We start from the raw sequence: 26136 nt of genomic DNA, 5'->3' as shown, positions 1-26136 counted from the left end.
TGTGCATTGTTACAGAAAGTAAGGTATATTACTTTGATGGAATCCATGGACATTTAAAAATATGTTATAAGATTAAAAAAATTCTGAGGTAATTTATGTAGATCTAAATAAAAAGAAATGGTCACACCATTGACTCCTTTGCTGAAGCTTATGAGTCTAGTGCTTTCTGAAACTGAGCACACAGCTAAGAAAGCAAGATGAACCCTAATCTAAAGAGATTAATTCAGAATTCACTTGTCATATTGGTTGGCAAATAATTTCAACTCAAATATAAGAAGTTATATGTTCTTCATTTCCTTGAAAGATTAAAATAAAAATACCATGCCAACATGATAAAATTGAGTAGTCAGACTAATGGCCTCTCTAATCAGAATGGATGAGATTTCAGGCTGAGCAACATATGAGTACCTTTGATTAATTCCCTAACCTCTCTGAACTTCAGTGTCCTCATGGGTAAAAATGTGCATAAGAATAATAGTGTCTGCATCACTGAATTATTGTGAAAATTTTAGAAAAGTGCCTGGCTTATGGCAAACTTTAAACTAATGTTTAATGCCCTAGCCTATCTGAAAATTAAATTCAGTTCACGAACTAACATTCATCTAGCAAGTTAAGCATAGCATCCAGAAAAAAATTAACAAATCACTTTATTCAGGCCCTACTGAAAATTCACTAGGCCTTTTAGCAGTAGAAATGACTTGCGCACCATGGAAACGGTAAGTTCCATGGTATCACATCATGTGAAGAATTTTTGTAGCATATATTTTATTCATCTACAATTTTGGATGAGAGTTGAAGAAATTTAGAAAAAAATGCTTAGTGCTCATTACATGATTAATTTTTTCAGAATACAGAAATAATTGGAACAGATAATTTTGATATGTTTTATAAATGATAGAAATCTTCCCAGTGGTCATGAGTCAGTTTTTATTACAGACTTAAAGTAATTTTTTAAAAATTCAGGCAAACAAGCTTTGATTTAATATTAAAGTGTTTAATTGTCCTGTCAAGGTACCATTTTACATTCCAACCACACTGATGTTTTTTATTCAGTCTAAAAACTTCTGCCTTGTTAAAGCAGGATTTAGACTATTTGGGGATTGTTTCTTCTGATTGTCTTGAGCGTTCCTTTCTTCCTTGGCCTCAGCAATTCCCTCATACATGCTCATTGATCCATACTCAGAAGAAAACTCTGGATCCTCTGCAAATCTCTGAAGTTCTCTGAAGTTCCCTCCTCTTGAGTACTCTGCCCTATAAACATTTTTTTATTATAATATAATTGTGTAAGTTTAAGGTGTACAACATATTAATTTAATACATTTATATAACTTCAGTATGATTGCCACCATAGCATTTAGCTACCGCCTCTATCACATCACGTAATTATCATTTTCTTTAGTGCTGGGGACAATTTAGTGGTGGCAACTCTGAAACTTATGATACAGTCTTGTTAACTATAATCATGGTGCTGTGCATGAGAGCTCCGGAACTTTTGTACTTACTTACCTGCTAGGTTCAGGTGTGTGCGCTTAAGCAACATCACCCCGCTTCCCCTATTCTTCAGCCCCTGGTGACCACCATTCTACTTTCTGTTTCTATGAGTTTGGCTTTTTTAAAATTTTCACATAAAGGTGATATCATGCAGCATTTGTCTTTCTCTGTCTGACTTATCTCACTTTGCATCCTGCCCTATAAACTTTTGTCACCTTAGCCCACCTGATTTCTCAGCTTCATCTCTTCAACGCAAGGGCACCGTCAACTTCCACCCAGGTTCTTCCTCCCGCTGCTGAGTCCTGGAAGCTCTCTCAGGCAGTGAGCTGGGCCAGCTGTAGGGCTCACCTCATTTGTTTCTTCTCTCCCAGAGAGTCCTGTCCTTGGTTGCTTGCTGCCCCATGCCTTGATGTCCCATTATTTCATGCATTTTGTCCAGTTTTGGGGGTACCAACAAGAGGGTAAACTCAGTTTCCTATTACTACAAAGGCCTCCCACCTTGATTTCTATTAGGAAGATCACAATGAGCCCTTTGTGTTCTCTCGCAGTTGCTGGAGACCTTGATGGGCTTCAGCTAATTTCCTGATGCTTCCAGCACTGGTCATGGTCAGTCTCACTTCTGCTCCACTGGCTGATGACCTTCATCTAAAGATAGCCCTTCAGCTGCCTCCTGCTTTTCCCAACCCCAACTAGGAACACACTCTGGGTGGACAGAACACCCTCTGGGTAGAAAGGGACACAGGTGAAAGGACAAGGTACTGGGGCAAACTTAGTAGGTATAACTTAAAGATCCCTTGCCCTTGACAATTGATTTGTCATCTTCTCACCATACTTTTATTTAAACTCAATGCTGTGCATGCATATCTTTTATATACTGTATATAAACTGTCTTAAAGAAAAAAATATATAATTTTCAGTGTTTTTTATGACTTCTTCCTCGCCCATCCAAGACCCTCCTCTGTCATTTACAGACCGGGAATAATGCAGTCTGAGGTCCATATGCCTGCACAGCTCCCACCCGCCACCACCCAGACTTACTTGGTAGCACACCTGGGGAAGCCAGTTCATCCCTCCATGCCCTGATCACACTGTGCCCTGTAGCCACAAGGGTGAACAACTAGAATACAGCTCGGCCGTAAGTGGTCCATCTGGAGAAGATTCCTGAGCATTTGTTAAAAGCAGACTTGGGACCTTAAAACATGCCCATGCTTGTGCACAGGGCATTCTGTGGTCCTGGGAACCTGGAGAGGGTACAGAATTGGGGGAGGGAGGAGAACTGAGGCTCCTAGCCCAGTGAGGAGGGGGTGGCTGGAGGATGGGGCACCAGGGCAGGGGCTCCAATTGGAGCTGGAGCTGGCTAGTGCTGCCTCATTGTAAAACCCTTGTTAAGAAACCACATCTAAACGTATTTAACTGCTTAAATACTTCTGGGAAGAAACCTGGTTCTCTGTATCTAAGATAAATTACTTGGACAAATCAGACTCATAAATTTAATGACAACAAATAATTTTTATCTGAAAACATCTGAAGACTTCAGCAGAACATTTTTCTGCTCACCGGTCAAGTGGCTTTTTGGCAATCACTAAAATAACAAGGAAGTGTCTGGGGAACAGATTGCAAGAACTAGAGTGAAATAAAGTACACTTCTTGAAAACAAAGTTGGAAATCCATTCTAACCAGCATTTGTTTATAAGAGATACAGTTACATTCCTCTCCAATGAATCAGTTCTAAGAAGTTTGCCTCCTGTAATTGGGCTTGAACATCCAATGGGTGTCCTCACATGACAAGTAAACCATTAGGGGAGATTTTCATGCAACTGTGAGATCTCACTGGAAGGTAAAGAAGTGCTGTCTGCCCAGGGTTTCCCTTCAATTCATTTCACCTCAAGCATTTGTTCAACTTCACTGGAATATAAAAGAAAATCGTCTAGATAAAAATCTGACCCAGCCCTGCCAAGAGAATCCCCTCACTATGTTTGTTTATACACATTTACAGCTTACTGGAAGGCAGTTTATTATTTCTTTGAAGGAGCAAAGCTTCTAATTTTGTAAAATCAGTCCCAAAAGGGTTTTTATAAAGTAACAAGATCTTTTTATTTTCTAGGTCAGTAACAAAATTAAGAGATTTGTTTACATTTTTCTCTTAATACAATCCTAAATAAAATTCACAGACCAAATGGGAAGTTTAGCTTTATTAACCCATGACAAAGGAAAATGTGTCACATTGAAAAGAACTTGGAAAACTTCAAAGAAAATGTAATGTAATTTTTTGCTATGTGTTACACAAACAGTAAAAGATAGAACTAAATTTGGTTCAAAGCCATACAATAGCAACACAAATGGATATTTTACACAGAACACTTACTTAGAGAGAAGGCAGAAACTTTCTTTCTTTTATTCTTTGTTATATGATTTATTGATTGATTTTAGAGAGAGAAAGGAAAGGGAAGGGAGGGAGGGGGAGGGGGAGAGAGAGAGAGGGAGATTTTTAAAAATCTTTATTGCATCAAGAAGGTGGGAACTTTCAAAGAGAAAAATGACGGGAATTTATGAACTTCAGTTTGATATGCATATTGCTTGTGTCTGACATTAATTCTAGCTGAAATTTAAATGTATCTTGCCAGAAAATTAGCAAAGTGGAGACATTAGAATAAAATGTATAAAATATTATGTTGGACCTGTCCAGTAATTTGGGCTTATTCTGAGAGTCAAATAAAAAAAAAAAAATTAGACAACAAGTACTAAGAATTAGTGACCAGGTCTATTTATATGGAGATAAGCCTATGCAGAGCAGTTAGTCCTGAAGGAAAATGATTATGTCAGATGGGTTAAGAGAAGGATCAGTTGTACACCTGAAGAAGCTAGAATTTGTTTAAAGGTCTTAAATATCAGCGGTTATGCTGAAATGAGAAAAATGCAAAAAGCCCCTAAAATAACAGAACCGAACCCAGTTTAAGCACCTTCCCACCATGTCAGCACATTGAGTCGTATCCAGAACTGCTCATTTAGAAGGTGAATTGCACCAAGAAGGTATTGCAACTGCCCATGTCACCCCAACCATATCCTGACACCCTAGATTCTGTCCCTTTCACAAACAGATTAAAGTTCTGCCCCAGAAAATGCCACCCAGGTGACCACAAAAGACTCAACAGCTACGAAATAGTTTTCATCACTTGATAGCTATTTCCAACAAACTCTGGTTAAAAATTATGCTCTCTGGGTATTTATCCTTCTTTTAAAAGCTATTGTCTTCCACCTCTGGCCAAGATGCAGTAACAGTTCAGATTTACCCTCCTGTCTGAAGCACTCAAGAATACCAGACAAAATATTTGGAAAATAGTTTTAAAGACAATGAACATGAGACAGTGAATGACAGTGATCCCTAATATAAGAACTATACAAGGTTTGTTCAGAAGGTATCCAGCCATGTAATAAGAAAAGGAGACATTTACTGAAGAAGATACAAGAAACATTGTACATAGAACAATGATGCCTCAGTCCCCTTCAAAGTAGGCACCTTGGGACCTCACACAGTTCTCCCAATTGTCGTCAGCTGCCCTTTTGTATTTTCGTAAATATCATCAATGGTCCAAAATCTCTTTCCTTTAAAAGGTGATTTTAATTTTGGGAAAAGGCAAAAGTCACAGAGCACCAAATATGGACTGTAGGGGGGCTGAGTCACCTGGGTGATTTGATGTTTCACCAAAAAACTCTGCACAAGACATGATACATGAGCAGGCGTGTTGTCATGATGAAGCTGCCAATCACGAGTTGCCCATAGCTGTGGCCTTCTGAACCATCCGTATAGTTTCCACAGAGGAATGTTCAAGCTTAATGCAAAATTGGATGCAGATTCATTGCTCTACTCGCTCAGTCATTTTGAATATGATGGCCACACAGTATACATGTTCACTCAACGTGGTCTACTGCTATCACTGACTAGTACAGTGAAGTCATCATTGTTCATGCATACACATTCCAGTCCACTCTCCTTGGCTGCCAGGTTACATTGATGCTGCACAAACCCTTCTTGTTATATTAACAATAGTTGGGCATTTTCCAGACAGACCTGGCATGACACTATGACTGTCCCAGGTCACTGCTCTGAGAGAATTTCCAGGCTCTGGTGTAGGAAGGGGAAACTCAGCAAGGCCCAACGGAGGACAAGGTCCTCCTGAGTTGAGATGAAGGGAGCAAGACTTGGGAGATTAAGGAGGCTAGAATTGGCAAGGCAAGGAGCTAGAGAAGAAAGCTTCCCAGAGAGAAAAATCTGGGAACCCTACAGAGGGTCCTCCTCAAACATGCAACTGAGTACTGATCAGCTCCTGCATAGAGAAATACTCTGAGGCTGGGGACAGAGCCACTGAAAGGATTAGAAGGAACAGCACGGGGTGCTCTCACAGGGCCAGGAAGAGTGCCTGCGCCCACCAACCAGAGCGGAAAACCTCCACGTTTGGGGGGGATCAGTTGGAGGGCTCACAACATTGGCCTCAGTTTGGAGAAAAATTAGCCCTACGCTGTATGCTCTGCTGGTCCTGTCAGGCCCAAAAAGTCCTATCAGTAAAATTATTGGACCAAAGTATGCACATTTTCCATTTTGATAAACAACTACCCATTTGGCCACTAAGAAGTTTATCAAGTTACACCGTCCTTTTCTTTTACAGAGTCACCATCAAGGGTTTTATTTATTTATTTGTCAATCTGATGGGCAAAAATGTTTATCTCGGAGCTTAAGTCCCTGGTTCCTTATCAATTCTCCAAGCTGACTTGACTTCTCCCATGAATTGCTGACTCTTCTTTTGCCACACTCTGCTGGTAGCCTGAATCCAGCTCAGTCTGGTAGATAGGACTTAAACTTCACTCCACACCATATACACACCAGGGGCCAAGGGTGCAGACTGATCATCTTCTCCTATGAAGGAGAATTCAGATTTCAGTTACAAAGGACTGTGTAGTAAGAGTTCTTACTGACATGTTATTTTTTTACCAGTGGACTCAGAATCAAGTAATGCAATAAGACGCATCCTTCAAAAGCAAATAGATTTGAAGTCTAGTATCTTGTCTGTTATCTGCTAGTTTCACCCAGTTTTACTTTGAGCAAGATAAATGAATCTCTCTACGCTTGTTTCCTCATCAGAGTAATGAGAAGGTTAATAGCCAAGATTTAAAGGGTCGTAAGGAATAAATGAGATAATAAATTGGAAGTCATCATGAAAGCAGTTAAATATATGAAGACACGTGTCCCTAAACGAAGATCACCAGTATGGTCTAAATTTTCTGAGTAAACTATAATCAGTTTATAGTGAAATTGCCCCCATTAAATTTTAAAGAATTTCAAAATAAGGACCAAAGATGCTGGTTAGAGAAACAACAATGAATTGTTGAGTTTATATAATTTTATTTGACTTACAAACTTAACGACTGCCAAATAAGTGAAAAAGTTATAGGAATAACCTTTAAAATAAAGAAACCATTTGATACACACCAAAAACAAACAAACAAAGAACTATCAATGTATTAATCTTCTTTCTGCCATTGTAACAAGTTATTGGCTTAACATAATACAAATTTATTCTCTTGGAGTTCTGGAGGTCAAAAGTCTGAAAACAGTCAAAGAAGATTAAAATCAAGGTCGTTGTCAGGTTGGTTCTTCCTGGAGGCTCGAGGAGAGAATCCTGTTCTGAGCATCCACGGCTCTCAGAGGCGGCCTCATTGCTTGGTTTGTAACAGGTTAACTGACTCGCCATCCTAACCTCAGACTAATCACTAAACTTCTTAGGGATTTTTATTTTTGTATCTATATTCGATTCATTCAACAAGTATTTATTGAGTGCTAAGTATGTTACAGATGCGATGCCTTGGGATATAAGAGGCTTAAGTCTCAGTTTCTGTCTTCTATGAGGAAGAATAAAATGATTTACTATAAAAATGAGGGTGAAAGGAGAACCATAAAAAGTACAGATGTGCAGGAGTTCAAGAGAGAAATTGTTTATAATCGGGATAACCAGGAGAACTTCAGGAAAGAATTGATACTGGAAGTGGGTCTTCAAAGGATGGATAAGGTTTCTTCTATCACAACTGGAGAGGGGAAGAATTTCTGGTGAGAGATACAAGCTGAGGGAAAAACGACAGAGCCCATAAAGTTAGAGAAAGTGAGGTATGTAGAAAACTAAATGTCGGACACAGGATTCAAACAGGGCCACAGTGTCCTTGTGAATGTTGTGGAAGAGGGTTTGTAACAGGAACTCAATCTCACACCGTGAGAAATATGGATCCAGAAAGGAGAGTTGGAGGATCAGAGGAGATACCGACCTGTCAATCTGAAAACCTGGTTCATCCAGCAGAGCAAATGGGCCTGGGAAGGGGAGGCTCATGAAAGGTCTACAGGAAGCTGTCACTTTTGTGTAGCAGCACATCTGTGAGTTCACAGCTAAGCATTAGACAGCTGGCCAGGGCTTGATACTGGTCAGCAGAGTAAGTAGTTCGGAGAAGAGCTAGATGCAATGCAGAAGAGAGCCAGGACAGATAGGAACCCGGGAGACACATTTACATCCGCTCATCTCAGCATCCAGAGAGTAATGGCCCCAACTTCACATCTTCCTTCCAACTCACTCCAGTTCCTCAAGAGACACAGAGTCAGGCTTATTCCAGGAGATATAGCTCCCAGCTTAACTGAATTGACACATCCAAGCCACCACGCAGGTATCCAATTAAACAGAGATGGAATGTATTTGTGAACATGATGAAGACCAGTTTGGTTAAGGGTATCAGGGAACACAGTGAAGGCCATGATTTCCATGGTGTGAAATTTACTCTTAGTTATGAAGGAGATCATCGCTAGTGATGTGAGAGTGATGTTGGGGGTCTGTTTTTGCAGGTTTGGGTTGAAAAGCCACGGAGGCCACATTTTCCATTCCAACCAGAACTGACTTCAAACACAGAAAGAAAGCAGTGGTGTTCTTTGACCAAGAAAGTATCCATGACCAAGAAAACTTTGTTAAGTGGCGCATGGCTGTAGATCCCAGAGCAAAATTTAATTATTACAGTAGATCTGATGTAGAGCTTAATAATTTTTCTATAAATTGGTACTCCAATTTAGTCCACATGCTCATATGAAAAGTGTATTCTGGTCTAATTTTAACAGGTTTTATACTATCTTTGGCATTCTTTGAAATCAAGTGCCCACTTTACTGCCAGCAGCAGGAGTTGCTGCTCATTCTCTGTCACAAGGACATGACCCCTGGGAGGTGGGAATTCATTATGTTTCTCACAGCTGCTTACCACACAACCCAAGTATTGTGTTAGATCTAAAGGCAAATGTGTCACAATAGCCTGTGCCCTGTGTCTTTCACCTTCTTCAGCCTCCCTCTCTCCCTCCCCCCCCCCTCCATGTTTAGGAATAACATAAATTTATAGAGTAAAAATAAAGAGAGGTGTTATAAATAGTCATTCATTACAGCCCACATGTTGGTTTATTTTGTTTTTTAAGAAAATGTATGCTATATTTTCCAATAGGCCATCATCAGCTTATTTGTCTGATTAGTTTCTTACCTTGGCCTTAAAGCAAAAGTTACATTTCAGATTTAATGTGCAAAAACTCCAACAGGCCATATCCATGTGTTCAATGAACTCTTTGGGATTTGAGTGTTCTAGGAGACTTTGTTTCCTAGTTAAATAAAAAAAACACTTTGGTCATTAAAAATAATTTAAAACGTTTTATTACATATATATGTATATAAATCAGTATGTCCCCTCTTACAAACACCTGAAGCATTTCTAACTCTGAAACTCTTTATTTGTATTGACATTTGCAAAACAAAATAGGATAAAATTTTTCTTATTAAATCCATGCCTTGATTTTCAGTTTGAACTAAACATTTTTTGAGTGTTTTTAATTAACAGACTTTCACAAACTAGTTGCTGTGAAATAGTCTCCACCTTCTTGCTCTCCCAGCCTCACTCACATCATTACTCTGACAGAGGCAGAAAAAGATATTCTGGAAGACCATACTACTGAAGCTTTTTCCAATTGTAAACATCCTCAGCCATTTCATAAGGGATTGAAATTTCAAGCACACAAGTTAGATGGGTCTGAAGCTGGTTCCGTGGTGCTTTGCACAGTAATTTAAAAACTCTGTGAAAATGTATCATTTGCCCAGAAACCTCTGAGTCTTTCTAGACCTTTGAGTTTGCATGATCAGAACCAGAAGAATTACTGAACAATTTTTAATCTGTTTGAGTCAAATTCAGTAGCTATTTTTCATTTATCCTCTTCAGAGGTGGAATAGCACCATGGCTAAGAATACGCACCTTGGGGTCACACTGTCTGTTCAGTCATTGCCAGTTGGGTGGGGTGAGGCATGTTACTAAACTTCTCAAGTTATAATTTTCCTATCAACAAAATGGGGAATCAAACTCAGTAATTTGTGTAAAGAAGTTAGTATAGTGCCTGGCAACAGTAAACATTCAATAAATATTATTTATTAAAATAATAGAGCAAGTGACACAGTCTTTGGTAATACACATAGTATGTTTAAATCACAGATCATCAAAACAAGTAAAAGTAATGCTTAAAACCACTTATCGACTGGTGTGTTGCCATGAGGAAACATATTTTAGGCCAGTTTAAGTAGAACTAAAATTCCTCAGATTAATGGAAAATTTTATGAGAGATAAGCAATGAAGGTTTACACACTGTAATTTTATTCTCTATAACTTCCCTGAAAATTAGAATTTTTTAATGGAATGATCAGAAAGACTTGCAATGGATCAAACATGTATTGATAAAGTCTAGAGTGGGGCAAAAAGTAGGCTTACAGTTGTTTGTATGGAAAATAATACAATAATTAATAAGTAATAATACAAGAATAAGTGATGTTTTGTGGACTCACAACTATAAACCTACTTTCACACCATACTGCATTTAAAACTGTAATAAATATTTGTAAGTACTTGAATCATAGAAACTATAAATGTGCTCAGATATTTTAAATAAATATTTTAAAAATTTAAAGCACTAAAGACTTTTGATGTAGCCACTATCAAACCCTTATGGCATCAATCATACCAGGACATTTAATGCTATTAAAAAATATATATATATATGGTTCATTGACATGTATGAATTTTAAGAATTCAATTAATCTCAAGTTGAATTCTAGGAACTGAAAATCATAAGACTAAATCCTAGCCTTCAATGAATTCATAATCTAAAAAAGAAAACAGACAAATAAATAATAATTTAAATGTACCTTTTAAGCACTATAATAGACATACTTAAACAGCTAGTGAAAGCAAAAAGAGAGACGAGGAAATTAAGTGGAATGAGGAGATGGCAGAAAGCTACAGAAAACTGATCATCTTTGAACTGTACCTTAAAGATTGAGTAGAATTCTCCAGGATGACAGTGTAAATAAATATAACATGGGGGAATGAAGGTGTATGGCATGCCTGTTTTCCCCGACACATCATCTTTAAACCAGTCCAAAACACCCACACATAATTTTCCCACATGGCTGAGAAATGCAAGGTTAAGGATCTGCAGAGCATCTGGACCTCATCTCTTCTCCCACACCAATCACTAATTCATCCCCGACTTGCCTATCCCTGGACTTCTAGTCCATACTCTCCATCTTTCCCCATTTAGTACTTATGACCTGCTAGATGGTTAGTCGTCGGCAGCCGTCCGTCTCGAGAGACGATGGTGTAGCTTCTTAAGTGTCTATCTGCACCGCCGAGAATGGCTGTGCAGTCCGACTCGGGAGTGACACGACATCTGTCTCCTCCCGTGTTGAATCGACATCTTGCGATGACGCTGGAGTGTCCTCTCCAGTGGAGCTGAAGCTACAGAGCCTGGGCAGGGTGATATGGAGGGTCTGCTGTTGCCCATGCAGCAGACCCCCCCTCTCTTCGCAGCTGAAGGGTCCAAGGGAAAGACGGAGTCGATACAGCTTGGGTTCAGGTGCGCCGCAGGAGTTGCCGGTGTTGACTACAACGTCAAACCGCCTTAGGGACTCCGGCTCCGGATTTTCTGTCGGGGTTTACTCCCTTAGCCTTTCCCCAGAAGAGGTATGCCGCAAGGCAGCGGAGGTTTTTTGGAGTCAGAGTTTTCCTTCTCTGATGTACCCTGACTGGAAGATTTTTCTGAGAATCCAGTATACCTGCAAAATTTTGGATTTCAATGGTTCATTTCATATATAAGCAATCACAACAAATATTTAAAATTTTTCAGTTTTGGTTTCTTTTCTAATAGGTCATTATACATATAGGTATTTATTTAGATACGTGTATACATATATGATGAGGAGGGAAAATTTTGGTGCTTAAAATCACACTACTGTCTAACCTAGGCAGACCATGGGAAAATTAAGAGCCTTTTGTTCCACAAAGCAACTGATAGATTGGGATGTATAAATATAAGACTAGAAGAATTTCAGATTTAATTATAATGAAATATCCTAAGTGTTGCTCTTCCTATAAGTAATATGAGAAATAGAAATCTATCTTTGATTAAACTAGAAAATTTGGAACCTCCAAATCAAAAACAAAAGAACAGATACAAAATATTGTGAAGGTCAAACAGGAAAGACAGGAGGACATGAAGAGAGACAATAGCAGCTAAAAAACTCAAAAAAGCTGGTAGGGCATACTTCTCTAAGTAAGTGACACGCCCCAAGATATTTGAAATACTTATTTCATACTTGAAGCAAGATTACTGTGGTGTGTAAGCTAATAGTGGAAACCTTCTTGGTTCCTATTTGGCATTAAGTCTGAGAGAGTTGAGCTGATTTTGGAAACATATAGACAAGCTATATTTTCGCAACCATATGAGTGGGAAACAAAGACGAAGATCAAGAACAGCCTAAATGCCGTTTTTAATGAACTAGAGAGGACTAAAAGCTAGAAGAATTTATACTGTCCTATGTCCTAAGTAGAATTCCTGTTAGTCTGGATTATAAGGTTGTCCTCTCTTTATTAAACACTCCTGAACACAGTTTATCCAGTAACAATTCACCTCATTCAAAAATGAAGAACGATTACCAAAGGAAACATCATAACTCTATTTTTAAAGGACAAAAGCAACAAAGAAAATAAAAGAAAAAATGACATAAAGCAAATAAAAATTGTAGCCAAATGTATTACACATGAAAAGCATAATGAAGCAAGCACCTCTTTAAAACAAAAACACAAATCAGATACTAGAATTCATAGAACTCATGACAAAAAATCATAAAAAGTGGGAAATAAGCTAGATAGGTTCAAGAAAGAAGTAGAGGAAAAACGAGAGATCATAGAAACGAGAATCCAATTGAAAGTGGCACCAGAAAAGGCAAATGCACTGTAAGAAATGTTAAGCAGTTGTACAAAAATGTAGTAAAATAAAATGAGCTGAGATTTTAAAACATTAGAAAGGAAAGGGTGGTTTAGGAAGACTGTTAAAGGAGAGCCAACATTTACACAATAAAATGGAACCAGATTAATAAATAATAATAACAACTCACTTTATATTTTACTTGTAATACCTCTAACTCACACAGCCCTGCAGTAGGCACTATTATTGTCTGCATGTTATAACTGTAATGAAACAGAGAAATGAAGGTATCTAAGCAAAAATAATCAAGTAACTTCTATGGTGAGAATTGTGGCTAGCTCTGACTTTTCTAGGAAAAAAATAAAAACGAGAAAGTACAACCTGAGAATTTCACACATAGTCAAACTTTATTCATTCAAACTAAAAGGCAACCAAAAAATACTTTAAACTATTTTAAAACCCAAAGACTAAAATGCACATAAATCTTTGTTTAAGAAACTAATAGACGATAAACTGCAGCCAAACAAGTAATGAATGGATAGATCCATACAACAGGATTGGCATTGAGTATTGATTCTGCTTAGTTATACGACCAAGAACAAAAAACTATGTTTTTAGTCTCTATGACAAAACCTAGTCAAAACATATGTTAAAATCTGGCAAAAAAAAAAAAAAAAATCAATTCAGAACACAAAGCAATCATTTCTTTGATATGGAGTTTACCCCTCTCTCATAATCTAAATATGATCAATTAAATTATTTTTCAAAATATTCAGTTCTCCTCCTATGGGATAATTATACATCCCTGCTTGGTTTAATGTTGCACCACCTTAGCTTTGACCAATGGAATATAGGCAAAATCAGCATGTGTCACTTTCAAGAAATAGGTAATCTCTTTTGTTTGGCTCCTTTTGCCTAGTCCCAAGAATTTTGAGATCTGCTCATGTTGTTTCATATACCAGTAGTTTGTTCTTTTTTGTTGCTGATTAGTATTCCATTGCAGACATATACCGCAATGTGTTTGTATCTGTTTCCCTGTTGATGAAGATCTGAGTTGTTTCTAGTTTTAGGCTATTATGAAAAATGTTGCTTTGGACCTTCTTATGCAGTTCTTTTTGGGACATGTGTTTTTGGGTACATACTTAGGAGTAGAATTGCCAGGTCATAAAATAAACTTATGCTTAATTTTATATAAAACTACCTAACTGTTGGAGGTCACTGAGACTGCCAGTTGACCTGCGACCTGCACATGGGCAATCAAAGGCTTCTTATCCCCTCCCCTGTACTTGGAATGCACATTCCACCCACTATTTCCCATGCGAGGAGCCATTTCAAGGACATGGCCTTGAGAGAGTTTGGACCATCTGGAGAATACGTGACTGAATCTTGTTAAGCCCTCTATATAAACTTTTAAGGTCTGGCAGGCACGTGTGGAGATCTAGTCTCTTGTGAACAAGAGGTTCCCTTTCTTATATTAAACCTGCCATCTACTGACCTAGCATGGTTGGCTTCTTTCTTCCATCTCTCCCTGACTTCTGGGTATGGGGCACCAGTTTCACATTTCACCTAGGGAACTTCCAAGGTTGAGAACCAGCACTACGGATTCCCAAAGTGAGAACAAGTTCTTGTACTACCTTATCACTAATATTTGGTGTTATTGATCTTTTTAATTTTAGGCATACCAATGGGAGCAAAGTGGTAATGTATTATAAACTTAGTTTGCATTTCCCTGATAACTGATGTTGAGCACTTCTTCTTCTTTTTTTGTTAAGAGATTTTATTTATTTATTTTTAGAGAGAGGGAAAGGGAGGGAGAGAGGAGAGAAACATCAGTGTGTGCTTGCCTCTTGCTCATCCCCAACTGGGGACCTGGCCCACAACTCAGGCATGTGCCCTGACTGAGAATCAAACCAGTGACCCTTTGGTTTGCAAGCCAGAGCTTGCCACTGAGCCACACCTGTTGGGGCTGAGTACATCTTCTTTTTATTATTATCCATTTGAATGGACTCTTTAGTGAGATGTCTGTTCAAGAGCCTTGCTCATTTTCATTGGATTGTTTGTTTATTATTGAGATGTTCCTTACATTTTAATTTCAGTAAGGTAAATTTCTTAATTCTCTTTCTATTTTAGTTTGTTTTTATTCTAAGAAATCTTTGCCTTCTCCAAGATCACAAAGGTATTGCAGAAGCTTCTATTCTCATGGAAGAACCTTTTTCCTCTAGACATTTTATAATTTTAGTTTTTATGTTAGGTTCATGAATCATTCAAATTAATTTTGAAAGCAGTGTGAGATGAGTGTCAAGATTCACTTTTTTCCCATATATTTACTAGTTATTTCAGCCCCATTTGTTGAAAAGACTTGCTTTTTATCTACTGAATTGAGTTAAATTGAGTTGAATTGAATTGGTGAACTTTTCATAATTAATTTCTGTGTGCCTATTTGTGAAATTTTTATTCTGTTCCATTGATCTATTTATCTATTCTTATATCAATACTGCTCTGTCTTAATTACTGTAGCTTTATGGTAATTCTTGAAATCAGATGATGAAAGTCCTCTAACTTTGGTATTTCTTGCATAGCTGGTTTAGCTATTCTAAATTCTCACTCTCTCTTTCTCTCTCTCTCATAAAAGAGCAATGACTTGAGAGACAAAAGAATTGTTCATGGTGTTTCTATATTTCCCAGATCACTATAATGACTATTTTTTCTTATTTTCTGTAATCTTGATGTTCAGCATCTGGGGCCTTGCTGATCAGGGGGGAGTTGCTTCTCCCAGAGTTAGCTATTTCTTGGAAATAGTAAATGATTTGCCTAGAAGCATGTGTTTGATATGCAAACCCACCAACATGAGTCCATACCCCCATTTGCCTCATTTTATCAGGATTTTGCAGTCTTAGAATAGTCTCCTCCTACCCTAATCACCAAGGGTGAGTTACTGGACCACCTCTAACAGCCCAGTTGTAGTTGCTGTGAGATATAGGAAAAGGAATCAATCAGAATTAAGTCAGAGTGCTGTTGAAGATCCAGATAGAGTAGGAATTCAATAGATGTGTGATGGAGTCAATCATTATAGCAATTATCCAGCCTCCTGGTTAATATGCCAGTCAAAATGGCAACATTCCTATAGCCCATCACAAAATGGAAAATGTAAGAGACACAGATGGATGGATAGAGAGACCAAACCCAAAGACTGAACAACAAAAAACTCAGAAAAGAGAATTAGTAAATGGAGGAAAGAGAAGACAGAAAGTAGAAATCATCTCTGACACCTGTTTATTATAAAAGAGTGGCCTGCAGGCAACGAAATGGAGCATTAGGATAAATAGGATGATTTTAAACCCTGGGAATTAGGGATCTTGAGGTGGGTTCTGACCATGAGTCATCTGACCAAGACTCAAAGCCAACCCAATTAAATGGTGAAGTATCAAACTCATACCACAAATAAGAATAAGATTTCTGTTCTAATTCAAACTACACAATCATTTTGCTTATTGAAAACACACGGCAATTTGGGATGAATCACACTGACATTGTGTGAGGCTTGTATATAAAAGGAGCACTAATAAAGTCCATGACAAGCATAAATTGAAGTCTAACTTCAGAGATAAGCTAGATGGCAAATCCTGAAAATGATATTTCATATCAATAACCCATCTGTACAAGGGAGCCATCAGAGATATTTGTTTGATGTAACATTGTGTACAGCCTTTGTGTTTCAGAGACCATCTGTTCTTGGTCATAGCTACTACAGAAATAAGACATGATGAATAGAAAACTTCTGAAAGTCATTTTGACTTAACTCAGCCCCATGTTATCTCCATTCCACACAGTTCAGGGCCTCTTGAGTAAACTGAATGTAAGTGGAAGGTAAAAAAGGAAGATATATGAGATCCATGCACGAACAGAGGTGGCCTCAGGTTACTTCTATTCTCGATAAAGTTATTATTACAGAAGTTTTCATATGTTATAAAGTCTTTAAATTAAATATTTTATAGGAATAATAACTATGCAATTGTACTTTTTAAATGCCATGTTCTTTCTAAACAGCACATGAAGAAATTTTCGTGGAGAATTGACCATATTCTGAAGCAATTATAAAATACAGATGTTGGTACCAATCTTTTAATGTAGTTGTTTCTCCTTCACCTCCTCGTGCTCCTCATCATCCTCCTCCTCCTCTTCACATATGTCTTTTTTCTTTGGCAAACAGTAGTAACAAGTATTGCTATGGTTTTACTCCGAAACTTGCATCAAAATTACCTGCAAACTTTTTTTAAAATACTGATGCTAGACCTTTATCCCTGGATATTCTGATTCTGTAGAAAACATGTGGAGTCTGGAAATACTAATACATTTTCCACAGGTGATTCTGAGGCACTGATAAGGATGCAAACTCTTCTTAATTTTCACCCTAAACAATCTATAGATACTACATAAATGAAAAGCAACAGACATCCAAATGGTTTATGCATATATCATTTTATTCCAGGAATGACTCCAACTGAGATGTATATGATGGTAATAGTGACATTATTTGAGAATTGGTGGGTTAACATAAAGCTAACTTCTCACAAATCCTCAGACCTGGTTGATGATAAAGCCTTAATGAAAAGATCCAATAGTACCCTTTGTATTCACAGAGCCAGAAGAGACTGACCACCAGCCTTCCCAAAGCTCTTGCCACAAGTGGCAGACTTTAAAGATTTAAGGAATTTACTGACCCAAAGGAACATCAAGAATGTGCAATTAAGCACTTCTTCCTCAGACAATGAAATTTAAATTGGATTTGTCTTTTTTTTTCTGAGGCGAATGTGAACATCTCCCTGAGGTTTAGTGTTTTCTCTTTATAGAGACATATGTCATTTTTTCTTGTTCCACTTTTTCTTTGAAAACCAGGAAGCCTAGAATCCAATTTGCTGCTCAACTTTAATAACTAGATAGAGCACTATGTCCAGTTTGTTTGCACTCTTTCTTCTCTGTCTTGCATTATTTTGTATTTTCCCTCTTTCAGATTGTATTTAAAGCTTTTCAATTTCATTATATGAATTGGTTTATTTTTTCATTGATTCAACTCAGTATAATTTCTAAATACCGTTACGTGATTAGCAAAATATTTTAATTCTCAAAGAAATATTGAAAGGTTATCCTGGGAGCGTTCCTGAGCCTCTTCAAAACTAAAGGAATTTGGAGATAAATTAAGCAATGAGAGGTGTCAGCATCACCTCCAGAGGTAACCTCAGATGCAGTTCACTCTAAACTCAAATTCCTCCATGTTGGGAACTAGTAGTGATTAGCTTTCTTGGTAACATGCAGGAGATGAGATGACACTCAGTCACCTACATAGACACAGGATAAAGCACCCAGATGGCATTTGTAATTGTAGAAACACCGATTCGTGCCAACTTTCCTATTTTCATTTCCTAGAGTGGCAGCTGTTTATTTTTTATTAAAGGATGTAATATTTTGACCAATCATTGGCTGGGAAGGAACTTGGTATGTTTCCTAAATAATTATGCTTACGTGAAAGCCAATCCAGCTTTCTCCTGCAATTTTTCAAAATCTGTCCAGAACAAAGATGTCTCAGACCCTTGTAAATATTCAATATATATGCAAAAAAAGCAAAGTTTTTCATTATACTTAAAGGAAAAAATGTTCTCAAAGATTTCTAAAGAAAAAAAATGTCACTGAAGTCTTTAAAAAATGCTTTTATTCTCCTGTTGTATAGTGATACTGTTGCCAAAAGAGTTACTAGAAAAGGCCAAGGTTTATTTCTAATCGCTGTCACAATAACACAGAAAATGTATGCAGTAAAGAATTAATCAGATCATCCCTCCAGAAGCCTGGGAAGGTTTCATCACTGCTAATGTCGATGAGAAGAAGAAAATGTAATCTGACATTTGAAGCTTCATCGCAGCTAGAGGTAGTGTGGTAAATGCAATGTTTACCCTCTGTCTTGTAACGTATCCTCATGGAACCATATTCTATTTTAATTTTAAGAATTTATTTGAGCAAAACACAATTCTAATCAGGTAGCACAAAAATGCAAGTGATTAGCAGTGCTCCACTGGCAGGAGACAGGGGAAGGACTTTATAATAGAGTAAAGGTGGAAGCAAAAAAATGAGATTATTGATTAGCTGTAGCTTAAAATAGCAATTTTCAGACAGTGTGCTGCAGCATACTGGTGTTATTTGAGAATTTTTAAAACCTACAATACTTGATATTTAGTCAGGGGCACTGACCTCTTATCCCTCAGATTGTCAAATAAAAAATGACAATGAGCCAACAGAGCAATAGCCCTCTGGTGTGAATGAATCAAAATGATACCTATTCTTTTGGTCTGATCAGCCAAAAATAAATTTTTTGGTGTGCCACAGAATTTTAGGAATTAGTTTATGTGTGCCATGAGATGAAAAAGATTGAAAATCGCTGGCTTAAAGCCCAGATGACTGCTTGTGATTGGTTGTTCTTAGGTTTTAATTTCATAAACTTGAGGTATTTACAGGCTTAGATGTTGGTTTATTTATGCAGACCTTCTCAGTATTAGAGTCCCATCAATCTAATGGCCTCTTTGTTTTAATTAATTTAACAAGAAACCCAGGCCACTTGGATCATAATATCTGAAGGTAAGACCTGTGCATCAAATTTTAAGCCCCCCAGGTGATTCCATTAAGCAATCAAATTTGATGTCAACTTCACATAAAGCTGATTAATTAAATTATTTTTCTGTGTAATTAGAATCAAGAATTTCATTACTGAATGAGTAAAATAACCCAACCAATGATTTAATTTAGAGATCATTCTTGGTAATGTGCCCGACTTTTTCCACTGATAATCTCCTTGTTCTGAAGTTAGTGCAAGAACCTGAATTCATGTTTTAATGATAAAAACTAAGGCATATTCTATAAAGTCATTTATTAAACGAGGAGATTGCCAACCGCAGCCAGGCTGAAGCTGAGACAATGTACCAGACCAAGTATGAAGAGCTGCAGACTTTGGCTGGGAAGCACAGGGGTGACCTGCTTCGCACCAAGACGGAGATTTCTGAGATGAATCAGAGCATCAGTTGCATCCAGGCTGAGACTGATGGCCTCACAGGCCAGAGGGCTTCCCTAGAGGCCTCCATCGCTGATGCCGAGCAGCGTGGTGAGCTGGCCGTCAAGGATGCTCAGGCCAGGGTGGCTGAGCTAGAAGCTCTCTGAGAACCGCGAAGCAGGACATGGCCCAGCAGCTGCGTGAATACTAGGAGCTCATGAACGTAAAACTGGCCCTGGACGTGGAGATCGCCACCTACCGCAAGCTGCTGGAGGGCGAGGAGAGCCGACTGGAGTCTGGGATGCAGAACATGAGTATCCATACCAAGACCACCAGCGGCTACTCAGGTGCGCTGAGCCCAGTTTACAGCAACCTCAGCTATGGCATGGGCTTCCAGGCCAGCTTGGGCTCTGGCGGGGGCTCTGGCTCCTTCAGCCGCACCAGCACCAGCTCCTCCAAGACAGTGGTTGTGAAGAAGGTTGAGACCCGTGATGGGAAGCTGGTATCTGAGTCATCTGATGTCCTGCCCAAGTGAACGACTGCCGCGGTCCCTTCCATCCTCCGAGCTGCGCAGGAGGGTGGAGGGCACAGGAGGCCCGCCTGAAGCTCAATCGCACCCAGGCCTCAGCTCGCCCTTGGGGTGGGGGAGTTTACCGCCTTTTACCCATCACGCCCCTGATGAGAAGCCAAATCAAGTGGGGTTTTGTTTTTCCCCAAAAATAAAGTCTCACCTGGCTCTGCCAAAAAAAAAAAAAAAAGAAAAAGAAAATGTTATAAATATATACAAAATACTTGAAGATCCAGGGATTTAAAATAAACTCTTATTTATACTGTGTATCAACTTAATTTAGATTTTCAAAAGGAAGAATTGAAGTTCAGAAACATTAAGTGACTCAATTAAGGTAACCTATTCAGTTCAGTTAGTAGGAGAGGAAGAGATGATTTATTATAATTTAGTATTATAATACTGATAAGATGTCAGTATCCCAGAATCCCAGTAGGTTCCATGATAACCTCTTTTTCCGTGAATTCCTCTTGATTTACATAAATCATAGTTCAAGACCCCTGCCAGCATTTCAAATAGCTCCTAAAAGAAGAAAACACTTATACCTCTTTTATAGCTTTGCTCTTTGAGATTTCCAAAACGAATGGCAAGATTGTCTTTTGACATTGGTGAATGGAAACATTCATCCCTGATGGAGAAGACTACCACAGCCAGTAAGCTGGACAAATTGTTCGTGTTTATGGGAAGATGAGCATGTAGTGTTCCAAAGTCTGCCTTGAGCCATCTGCTATGGCCGTCATCAGTCCGGTTGCATAAACTAGCACCTGGCCTTTCCAAAAATTGCCTGTTTTGCATCATGAATCATGCTGCTGATCTCATGTGGTTGGTAAGTCCAATCTCGCCATCAGAATTGGAGTTTTCTGATATAAGAAGGATGATGAGTGTTGATTAGGAAGGGGACACATAAGGAAAATGGACTGCTTATTTCTTTTCCTTACACACCTTCCCGTCTGTCTCCCTTTCTCCTGTTCCATACCTCTTCCAAAGCCCTTGCCTCTTCCTTTACTCCAGGGTGGGGATTCTTTTTTATTTTTTTTAATTGAATTTATTGGTTATAACATTGGTTAATAAAATTATATAAGTTTCAGATATAAAATTCTATATTATATCATCTATATATTGTATTGTGTGTTCAGCACCCTAAGTCGAATCTCCTTTATCACCACTCATTTCCCCTTTACTTTCTTCTACCTCCTCCTACCCCTCCCTTTCATTCTGGTGATCACCACGCTGTTGTCTGTGCCTGTGAGGGTTTGTTGTTATGGTTGTTGTTGGGGTTGTTTCTTGCTTTACCTTTTTCACCCAGCTGTCAGTCTCTTCTCCGTGTCTATCAGTCTGTTTTCCATTTTGTTTTCTAGTTTATTTTGTCCATTAGATTCCACATATAAGAAAATCATAAAATACTTGTCTTTCTCTGGACTGGCTTATTTCACATGGCATAATCTTCTCCATGTTGTTGCAAAAGGTAAGGTTTCCTTCTTATTTGCAGCTAAGTGGCATTTCTGTTACGTAAATGTACCACAGCTGTTTTATCCACTCATCTACTGATTGGCAATTGGGCTGCTTCCACATCTTGGCTGTTGTATATAATGCTGCCATGAACATAGGGGTGCATATATTTTTTTAATTAATGTTTTGGGTTCCTTCAGCTGTATTCCCAGAAGTGGAATCACTGGGTCATAAGGCAGACCCATTTTTAATTTTTTGAGGTATCTCCACACTGCTTTCCACAGTGGCTGCACCAGTCTGCATTCCCACCAACAGTGCATGAGAGCTCCCCTTTCTCACATCCTTGTCAGCACTTGTTGTTTGTTGATTTATTGATGATAGCCATGCTGACAGGTGTGAGGCAATATCTCATTGTGATTTTAATTTGAATTTAACTCATGATTTGTGACTTTGAGCATCTTTTCACATGTCTATTGGCCACCTGTATGTCCTCTTTGGAGAAGTGTCTATTCAGATCCTTTGCCCACTTTTTAATTGGATTGTTTGGCTTTTTGTTGTTGAGTTTTACAAGTTCTTTATAAAATTTGGATATTAACCCCTTATCAGATGTATTATTGGTGAATATGTTCTCCCATTACAGTGGGTTGTCTTTTCATTTTGATGGCAGTTTCCTTTGCTGTGCAAAAACATTTTAGTTTGATATAGTCCCATTTGTTTATTTTTTCTTTTGTTTCCCTTGCCCAAAAAGATATGAGAAATGTTCAAGTATTCACTGCCTATGTTTTCTAGGATTTTTATGATTTTGAGTCTGACACTTAAGTCTTTAATCCATTTTGAGTTTATTCTTGTGTGTGCTATAAGAAGGTGGTCTAGTTTCATGTTTTTGCACATATCTGTCCAGCACCATTTATTGAATAGATTATCTTTATCCCATTGTATGTGCTTGCCTCCTTTGTCAAATACTAATTGACCATAAAGGTGTGGGTTTATTTCTAGGCTCTCTAATCTGTTAATTGGTCTATATGTCTGTTTTTATGCCAATAACATGCTGTTTTGGTTACTAGCAGGTAGTCTAGTTTGATACCAGGTAGCATGATTCCTCCAACTTTGTTCTTTTTTCTCAAGATTTCTGCGGCTATTCTGGATCTTTTGTGGCTCCATATAAATGTTTGTAATATTGTTCTAGTTCTGTGAAATACACCACTGGTACCTTGATAGGAATTGTGTTGAATTTATAGATTGCTTTGGGTAGTATGGACATTTTAATGAGGTTAATTCTCCCTATCCATGAACATGGTATATTCTTCCACTTATTTGTATCTTCTTCAATTTATTTCTCTAATGTCTTATAGTTATCTGAGTACAGGTCTTTTACATCCTTGGTTAAATTTATTCTTAGGTATTTTTTGTGCAATTGTAAATAGAATTGTTTTCTTAGTTTCCCTTTCTGATAGCTTATTATTGAGATGTATAAATGCAACTCATTTCTGGATATTATTTTCTATCCTCCTACTTTACTGAATTCATTTATTAGAAATAGATTGTTTAGGGGAAATGGACCATTATTTTCATGTGAATAAGCCTCAAACTGGAATTTCTATAATAATTTCATGGTTTCCTCTTTATTTACTGCAGAGATATATTTTAAGGCTATGAGAAGCAAAATCCAGCCCTGGCTTTTATGGCTCAGTGGATTGAGCATTGGCCTGCAAGCCAAGTGTCGCTGGTTTGATTCCCAGTCAGGGCACATGGCTAGGTTGCAGGTCAGCTCCCCAGTTGGGGAATGCCAGTGAGAGGAAACCACACAGTGATGTTTCTCTCCCTCTCTTTCTCATTTCCCCTCTCTCTAAAAATAAACAAACAAACAAATAAATAATTTTTTTAAAAAAGCAAAACCCAATAATACCTTTATAAAAATGGGCAATTATGTGTAGCTGAAACTCCTGATCCTAGACAATTCAGCTGGTATCTGTAATGAAAAAGACTGGCATTGCTTCACATAAAAACAAGATATCTCTGAAATTAGACAACTTTAAAAATAATAAATAAATAAAACCTAGAGAGAAAACAATGTGTAAAAAACAACAGATGGTCAAATAATACAGCACATATTAAAGGTTTGGGTAAAAACCAATTTGCTTAGTGGAGTAGAAAAAGCCAAACAGAATACACTAGAGATCTTTGTAAACAAAACAAGATGTGCATTTTTCAGAAAGAATCATTTCATTGAACTAGAAAGATACCCAACCTGTAGTGAGTGATTTAAAATAGTTATTTGACTCATTTTGAAAATTACAAGAGTTGATTTTTCCCCCTGCTCTGTCTTTTAATAAATAGTGTAAACCCAAAGCATTTTAATTGGTGCCATATTCAGGGTAACCGTCTATAATTGGTTTCATATGTGACTCTTGTGCAATTACTAAAGAAAATGAAGAGATGTTGAGGTTAACAATGATTTATCATGTTTTATCTTTGTTCTCCCAATGTCAATGCACACACACACATATGCACACATAAACCCTAAAATCACCCTGGGAGTAATAACCAGGGTCATGTAAGTTTATATCCTGTGTAGGGCCAGGAGTCATGGTTATACAGTAATTACATAAGGGAACTTCATATGTCCCTTTATTGTTAAGGCAAAAAATCACTCCTTCAAATCAAACTGGTTTTATACCTTTGAAGGGAACATGGTACAAGGACAGCCAACCTACAACTGGAAGTATTTATAGGAAATATGCCTAAGAATGTGAGTCAGAGTTAAATAAATGCCTATGAACAAGGTAGAGAAGGGGACTGAGTTGTTAGAGGCAGTATTGACAACCCTCTGAGCAATGCTGCTGAGGCATTTGTTCCCAGACAGCAGTTGGGTCCATCATTTCTCAAACATAACTTAATAACAAAGGTTATCTTCCTGGTTACCACCATGCACTGTAAACTTAAACAGACCTAGGTTCAAATTCTGATCACTCAAAGATCATGTAAGCTCTGTGACTTCGAGCAAGTTGCTTAATGCTCTAAGCCTTAATTTCCTTATCTGAAAAATAGAGATAATAACACTGTCCCCATAATGACTGTCAAAGACCTTGGTTCTGGTGTTTAGCACATAGTAACAAATATTAGCTAAAATAATAAACATTAATAATAAACTAATATTTAAAAGCATTCTGTTTGTTTCTTATCAGGTTTCCTTTGTTTCTCAAATGACCTGACCACCCCAGGCTGGGAGGGACCCACTGAACTGTAAGTTTCCTATGCAACCTCAGGATGGTTGTCAAACTTTGAATACAATCTGAGTTCAGGAAGTCAGTTATGCAAACATTCTATATTCTGCACAGTGTATATTTCTGCAACATCTACAATGCCTGCTGTGTGACTAGCAATATGGCAGATCTTTAGGGAGTGACAGGAAGACCTTGCCTAAGAGATTGTTGACTGAATTCATGGAATAGGCTAAAATAAGTGCCATAATCCTACCCAGAAAGGGAGATATAGTGAAAAATAAACATAAATCTACCCTGGGACAAGAGGCTATGAAGCAGGACATGGTTCAATTTTGAAAGCTATAAAAAATTGACTATGTAGCATGACTTAGTGACTGGTTGAATAGCAACATGGAACTGAAATTAAGTTCTAGAAAGAAGGCAGCATCATGGATTGGGTAGTTGTGATGGTTAATTTTGTATGCCAATTTGACTGGGCCAAGGGATACCCAGATAGCTGTAGTTAAACATTATTTCTGGTGTGTCTGTGAGGGTGTTTCCAGAAAAGATTAACATTTGAATTGGTGAACTGAGTAAAGCAGATGGTTTTCCCCAATGTGAGTGAGCATTGACCAATTCTTTGAGGGCCTGAAGAGAACAAAAAGGTAGAGGAAGATTAAATCCACTCTCTGCCTGACTGATTGATATGGAACATCGGCGTACCTGGTTCTTGGGCGTCTAATGCAGGTTGAAATCTATACCATCAGCCTCCAAGCTCTCAGGCCTTTGAACTACATAAGCTTTCCTGGGTCTTCAGCTTGCAGATGACAAATCATGTGACTTCTCACCTTCCAAAATCACTTGAGCCAATACCTTATAATAAACCTCTTTATTTATACACGCACACACACAATAAATATATATTTTCTCTATGTATATATAACATATATACATATATAATACATATTATGTATAATAGAGATATATTTTCTATACACACACACACACACACACACACACATATATATATGAAGAACCTTGACTAACACCAAAGTGTTACATATTTTTTTTCTATACCCTGTGT

The 26136-nt window shown here is 37.9% G+C and overlaps 1 pseudogene; it reads left to right on the top strand.

The window, feature by feature from the left end:
- Positions 1-707: 707 nt before the first annotated feature.
- Positions 708-20370, top strand: LOC149999384 (keratin, type II cytoskeletal 8 pseudogene; annotated as a pseudogene).
- Positions 20371-26136: the final 5766 nt, after the last annotated feature.

This window comes from Furipterus horrens, unplaced genomic scaffold (assembly GCF_987537825.1).
Source record: "Furipterus horrens unplaced genomic scaffold, mFurHor1.1.pri manual_scaffold_10, whole genome shotgun sequence".
Lineage (NCBI taxonomy): Eukaryota > Metazoa > Chordata > Mammalia > Chiroptera > Furipteridae > Furipterus > Furipterus horrens.
The sequence above is the reverse complement of the archived record's forward strand: the minus strand, read 5'-3'. Positions and strand labels throughout refer to the sequence as shown.